We start from the raw sequence: 7,831 nt of genomic DNA, 5'->3' as shown, positions 1-7,831 counted from the left end.
TATATATATATATATATATATATATATATATATATATATATATCTACCTTTATAGTAGAAATATATTAACTGATAAGAAAGGTTAGTTTCTTTTTTTCAACTAGTTACTTTCACCAAAAATAAATGTGACTAGTAACATTTTGTTGCTGCTCGAGTGAAAGCAATGTTGTTCGATATTGGTTAATTATGCATTAAAATATGCTACCATAAAAACTTGTTTTACTAGTGTTCGTATTAATATTAATTCGGATCAAAGAATCTTCTTTTTGAATACACTTGAATATTTTCATATTTGTGAGAAAAGACTTACATGATTGGTATATCGTGAATTCACAACTTCTGTTTTCGGTTGCTTCTATCCAGTTTTTCTTCTACGAGATCCAATAGGTCGAGAAATTTTCCGTATCAAGTTGTATTTTTCATTGCTGGTTTTCATTCTTGAAAAAATACTTTCGTCGAAACACGATCACTATAGTTTCATTTTATTTATTTTTTTTAAAAAGTTATATTATATATTCTTCCGATTCTTTCGATCTCACATAAAATCATCATTTCTTTTCTTCGTTTCATTTTAGCATATATTCTCACTAACTGTTAGATGTGTTACGATTAAAAAAAAATATGTTATTATTAAAATTTATGAATATTATTATGAATATTATGAATATTAATAATTGTTAACGAAAAATACCGCTGCGATTCTACAAAAAATTCTTTCAAACTCCTTTGAAGATTCGATAGATTGAGAACTACTGTTATATAACCTCTAATAAATCTACTAATAAAGTAATCAACTTCACTTTTGTCATTTTTTTCTAAATTGCAAATATTAAAAATATTTTAAAACTTTTGAATATATACGTGCAATTCTTCACATTGGAAAAGTACTTTACGAAAGTAATGATATATCATGACATATGCATCTTCTTAAAAAGATATTTTTCTATCTTACCGTTGGCAGTTACATTGTTATGTCTTGCATAATGAGACAAAGATTGGAAAGTTATGAACACTGATGGAGTTATGGATCACATAACACGGTGTCGCAATGCATGTATAAGTGATAAACGTGAATATCCTTATGAGATGTCTTTTATTACTAAACATACGTTTGATCTTTCTTGGCGTAAATGAAGATAATAAAAGCGCGCATACTATTAAGGCTGTATCCTCATTGAAGTAACAATGAGGTATTTTTTAATGCTCCATCTATTCCAATATTGAACAACAAATGTATAAAAAAGTTTCTCAATTTTGTTTTAATCAGCAGCTTTAAATATCACTGTAGATGTCGATTACTTGAAATTAACGCGAAATCGTGATTTATTAAAATAGAAATGGTCCAAATAACTTTTTAAATAAATACTATTTCGAATATAAAAATTCATAAAAGTAAAATATGAATTTTAAATTTCATTCACAATAAGATCACGGCCTCCTCTATAATTATTATTTTTGATGAAGTAGAGATTTCAACGGTCAAAGAAAAATATTTTGTTAGCTGTAACGCCACAACCGAGTGGCGGCGCTGATGTAACATGGCTTACTACGCAAATCATATTGCTATAACTTTGATTAATATATAATATATGTTATACTTGTTCATAAGTAATTGGAATATAATCCTTTTGCAATAATTTATAAGTGATTAATAATTACTGTATATATTGAAATGATTATCTATTTTTGAAACACCCTAATATATTTATTAATAATAAAAGCATAAAATAATATTTAATTCAGAGGAAAATGTTATAAAAACTTTTATACATGTTGTATACATATAAATAAAATACATTTTAAATATAAATATTTATAAAAAGAATTAACAATAATGAAAATATGTTAATTTATACACATTAAAGAAATGATTCTAACTAACTAACTAAATATAGTTAAATTTATTCATTCTGTAGAAAAAATTGTTTTTTTTTTTGTATATAAATTTTAGAATAGGAATTCTTGTATGTCAACATTTAAAACATTATCATTTAATATTCAATACAAATAAAATTATATTATAATAATATGCAATAGTTTTTTTGAATTGCATACAGTATTATGTAAGAAATATATTGTTAGACCAACTACGTTACTATTTTCGTAATATATTGAATATATATATTTTTAGAAAACATTTCCATATTCATAAATTCCATATGTAATATATAATGGAATTTTTATAAAAAAAATTAATGAAAAAATTAAAATTCATTGATAAAAAAAATAAAATATTTCTATTTTTTGATTTAACATAAAATTTTCTATACAATTTTAGTTAGTTAAAAATTTCGCTTTTACCTGAGCTAAAGTTATTACCTAATATTATCATAGCGATCAATCAATAATATATGATAAATAAAGTAAACCTTTGATAAATCTATCCAGTCGATATTGTATGAGTGATATCTGAAACATTCATATTTCACAAATTGCGTTCAATTTTTATTGAAATTTTTACACGACGCTTGTGTGGACTGATAAAAATTAATTTCAACCTATTAATTTAATCAGTAACAACATTTTGTATTATCGTATTGTATTCCATTCGATACATCAAAATAAACGACCATTCAAAAATTAACTTACATATATTATCTTGTTTAACAATGTAAAGTATTGTAATAAATTATTGAAAATTATATCATATTTCGATAAATCTGGTAAAAATATCAGTAGAATTTAAATTTGAATCATAGAATTGTGATACGAATATGGAGTGCTATTATACAATCATTTGATACCGTTACATAGCAATGGTAGACAATATAATCGATTTATTCTTTATATCAATCATCGACTAGTTTTTTAAATATCGTTAGTATGATATGATATGAGTGGCAAATCGAATGGAAAACGACTTGGTTCAAATCATCATTCCGATCGTCAAATCGAAAACGCACATCACTGTGTTTACCTTCATTGCGGAAATTCTTAGTCCGTGGCGCGCAATATCGACAACGTGGTAAGATAAATGCACGTATGTTTATTGCCTCGTATTTGAGATTCGACAGGAAAGTGCTTTTTAAACCGGAAATAATATCGACGATTCTCAGACGAAAAGTTGACACAGACGAATCTACCGCACGACCTGCATGCACTGACTATCGTCTGCTTGAACGACAAAACCTGAACTCTCACTGTACGACCGCGTGCTATACGCGTTACATTCAGGGCCGTATCTCTTTGATTTCTTATTACATATTATTCATTTTCCAATTCAAATAGAAGATACAATCTTGTTCAATGAATTTGGCTAAAATTGATTTATTGATCATTTAAAATAAAATGATTTAATTTTTGTGAAAAGAGGTTATGTTATTAGATATTACATTGTGATTGTTTGGTGCAATTTATAATCAATTACATAAGTTAATGACATTTTAAAAATTTTCAACTTTGTTACAGTTATTTTTATGAGTTAGTACATTTAAACTTTAATAAAAGTGAAGAGATCGTTTCAGGAATTATGTAATATACCAAATACAGACGAGGTTGTGGATATAACTGACAATCAATTACGTTAGTCGAGCTAATCTACCTAGGCTTATTACTTCTTAGAATACTTAGCATAAGGTCACCGTAGAAGTTGTCCATTTACAGAAATTGATTACCGTGAGCATTACGTAAGTGACGTTTTACTATACAAGTATGAAAACGTAAAATTTTATTATTTCTGTGACACTTATTTTAACATTGAAAAGCTACCATATCTTCTATAGAAAATAATTTATAAATTTGTTTTATCTTGGTTTTTTATTCAAAGCGAAATGCAAAAATAATAAATTAATCGAATTTATCATAAATATTTTAATAATTAAACTAATTTATTTTTTAATATCGATAAATGTAAATATACACAAATTATACGTATATTATATACATATATTATTAATATAGAATATAAAGATTCAAAGACAGGAAGATAGCTAATTATAGAAGTACAGTGTAAGGTTAATTATATCTCACTGCATTATTATGCAGGGTGTTGGCATCCATTCTTGATTCGCCCCTGACTATAGCACAGCAGTCTAGACTACACGCCACGCTACTCACCATCATACAATCATATGTATAGTGCTGCATATATATTCTGTCTATATAGTCCATACAGTTGTATAAAACCCTCATAAAGAAAGAGTACGGTTTGTTCCCTCTCCACATTGTATTGCAAACTATAATTCTGAAAGACTACTAAAGAGCAGAGTATAGTAATTTTTGGAAAAATTCAACTTTCAAATAGTTTACAGATGCAATTGTTCTATATATTTAAAAGAAAAAAACAGAATAATTTAAAATATACATTTAAGATTATAGAGATATATTAAGATACATTTATATGTATAGAAATGGAATACAAATATAACAAGAATTAAATATAAAAAAAGTTATTTTGAAAACGCATATGTGAGTAATCGACTATCAATTTTATATTTTTGAATTTTTGAATAATAGCAATAGAACCAATACAATTTATGTTATATATACGAATAAATAATTAACTAAAACATATCTTAATTGAAATTTATTATATATATTATATATATAATTATATATATATAATTAAAGATATATAAACAAGTTAATTCATTTACATATAATAACGAAATGATTAAATTTCAATAAATACCAAAAGCAAGAGAATAGATTCTTTTTGTTATTAGATAAGGAAATTTTTATATTTTGAATACTGAATATTTACAAACAACAGTTTAATTAGATTTTCTAAATGATTACATTAATCAAAGAAATACTTTAAGATTTTTTTTTATAAGTTTTAATTTTAAATTTTGAATCAAGGAAATCTGCTTTATCAACAATGATATACAAAATCTCCGAGACTTACAGGTAACGCACTCAAACGGAATATTTGAAAACTAACTACGAAGTTAACCTCCCAGAATTTACCAAAAAATGATAACTTATTTATTGGAAAGAAACTAATTATAAAAAAATTTATTATATTTTATAAATGATTATTTAAATCATCAATTAATAATTCTGATCTTTAATAATGTTTTGAATCATATACGAAATATAATTTTAAAATTCAATTTTTTTTACCATGGTTATTTTTGTAATTAAAAATAAATATAGATTCATAGAAATAAATAAAAATAAATTCTCTATTAATCTTTTTCTATATAAATGTACAAAATCTTTAGTAATTATATAAAAATAATTAATAAATCAATTTTATTCTTATTATCAATTCTGTTTTTATTTGTATTAAAATATATTTCAATATACATATATAGAAACAATGATTTACGAGACGGAAGAAACAAAAGAAATGAAAACCGAAAAACGAGCCACGTCTTCGAGAAAGGGAAAAACCAGAACAAGGTAGACTAGCATAGAGTTCCTTATTGACACTACCGTATCGATCTTCTCTCTGACAAATAATGCTCTCGTTTCGCAAATAACACATATCTGAAGCACGCGAGTATATCACAGGAATAGTTACAGCCGGTGCGCAATACACGTGGGACATATAGGTAATCGTTAAGGCCGTTTGCTTATTGACAGATAAAAGTAATTGGTAATGCGACTAACACTGCCATCGTTTCAAAGATAACGATTATTCTTTGAGTCTCAATTCAAAGTGTGTACAAATGCATATATACTATTATAATCGAGATAATGCAAGTAGATCGACAATAGTAAATGTTTTCAATCAAACACCATTACTTTTCAAAGAACGAAAGAAATTAGAATGAAAGAAATATTCGATCGAACGTTGTGATAAAATATAAGACAATAAATAGGTTAAGTCATATACGAATATACAACATTTTCATCGCGAAAGGAGATTGACCTTACCCGTTTTGATTTTATCTTCTCTTTGATTTTCTTCTTCGATACCTTTCTCTGAAATTTTCTTCTTATTTCTTTAGAGAGCTTTTCTCAAAGGGACACTTTGAAAGGACACATTAATATTTGCAAATTACTATCTCTCATGTTTACTATCAATATTAATTCTTCGTTAGATCCAGAAAAAGTTGTTCTATTTTATACGAAGTATTTTATGTTACAAAAAAATTATTTATTACGATAATAATAATATGCAAACGCATCGACGTCAAAGCGAAAAAAAAAGTGTCACCGTGAAAAATTAACACCGAGAAATTTTCATTTTATGAATTTTATTAATTAAAATATTTAAAATGCTAAATTCTCGTGCACAGAGAAAAATTTTATAAAAACACGATTTTTTCCTTTCTCTTAATACCAGTAAAGAACAGTTCTCGCTGCGTTTAGTCGCGTGTAAATTTTTCCTTGTGTATAAAAATATTTTGTTTTGTATATTTATGATATCTACATACGTTTATGGAACGTTACTTAATTAAAGTGGCAGCTGTTAACATCGTTTCGTGTCTTTCGTCAGTTTGGTCGATTTAACGGGCGTGTAAAACGTGAGGCCACATCACTTATCCTTTATTGCTATCGATTATTTCATCCACTGGTCATTATCCGCGACTAACGTGCAAGTCTTTAGTCCCAAGTGACACTCCACTCAAGTTATTTGCATATAAATACAAAAGTAATCGTTGCCTCGTTTGATTTATCGCCAACAACGATCCTCACCACCGGTGTTTCTGATTTATTGAGAGATCAAGAGGTCGTGTACGGTACCGACATTGGTCAATACCATTAAAGTCCAGCTATATCGCGTGTTCCGTTTCTTTCAACTTTTGTATTTTAATTGCGACTCTTACGTCACCTAGGCGCCCCTGATACCTCTTGCCAGTGAGCGAAACCGTGCGTTGCAAAATATACAAATATCCAAGATGCCTATGAGGCACTTCGTTGATTAAACCATCTTCCCTACAGAATTTCGTGAGATCTGGCAACGCAAATAATATTTGTGTAAGGGATACGTGTGTGCGAGCACGCGTAAGCAAGTTTGATGGAATTGTAATCATGAAAATTGTTTTCTTAATTATACGAAATTGAATAGAAATTAGACAGTTTGTAATTTATTTTATACACGTAATTTTATATATACATATATATATTCTTGTAATTTTTTTTTTTAAATATATATATATATATTTTTATTATACTTTTTATTTATATACATATATATTTTTTTTATAGTTAATACATTGCTTTAATACGGTCTCTCGTCTCTGTAGACTTAAAAAGCGTACTTAAAAAGATAAAAGCGTAGCTTTTAAAGTCCATTCGATCCTTCTGTCGAAATCAGTCTTGTTTGAAGAAGATCGCGAGAACAAGATGGCTGCGAAAAGGAGAAGAATTTAAGTATCTTGAAAACGAGTGGTCAAATAGTTGCACTGTCAACAAAAGTATGCATTCTAAGAAGAAATCGAAAAATGAAAATTTCGAAAATTGCATAAAAGAAAGATTCGTTGTACCGAGAATTAATTTGTTTTCAAAAAGACCAGAAAAAAAAAAAAAAAAAAATGAACGTACGTAGATTTATTAAAATCATGAATAAGAAAGAAACAAAGGAAACAAAAAGTATATATCAATTACAATAATGATAGAGCGATACGTGTCGAGTGGCAATTAAAATATGATCATTGAATAGGTAAAGACAAAAAAGATTTCAGATTAATGTTACAAAACAGTGGTTCTCAACCTATACAGGCCCCGACTCGTAAGAAATTTCATTCCGTTTTCATTTAATGGCATTTATTTATTCGAATATAATTATTTGCCATATTTCACAGGTGATATATGATCGTACTTGACGTGAAATTGATCCAATAAGATTCTTGCACGCCTCGGCCTGGGTGAGGCCGAGACTCGGATGCGTGGCGACTCCCCAAGAGTCCCCAAGTCATAAAACTCGGTTTCCCTTCTG

General features: G+C 27.3%; 1 long non-coding RNA gene across 2 annotated transcripts in view; it reads right to left on the bottom strand.

The window, feature by feature from the left end:
* The window catches only part of LOC102674829, a 5,078-nt gene extending 1,949 nt beyond the window's left edge, over window positions 1–3,129 (bottom strand). For both annotated transcript variants that reach the window (XR_421943.2, XR_421942.2), the window contains exons 1-2: window positions 2,918–3,129; window positions 311–591 (exon numbers count right to left, since the gene is read on the bottom strand). This is a non-coding gene — a long non-coding RNA (uncharacterized LOC102674829). The remainder of the gene's footprint in view (window positions 1–310; window positions 592–2,917) is intronic.
* Window positions 3,130–7,831: the final 4,702 nt, after the last annotated feature.

The sequence above is a fragment of the Apis dorsata genome, unplaced genomic scaffold (genome assembly GCF_000469605.1).
Source record: "Apis dorsata unplaced genomic scaffold, Apis dorsata 1.3 scaffold_270, whole genome shotgun sequence".
In the NCBI taxonomy this organism is placed as follows: Eukaryota; Metazoa; Arthropoda; class Insecta; order Hymenoptera; family Apidae; genus Apis; species Apis dorsata.
The sequence above is the reverse complement of the archived record's forward strand: the minus strand, read 5'-3'. Positions and strand labels throughout refer to the sequence as shown.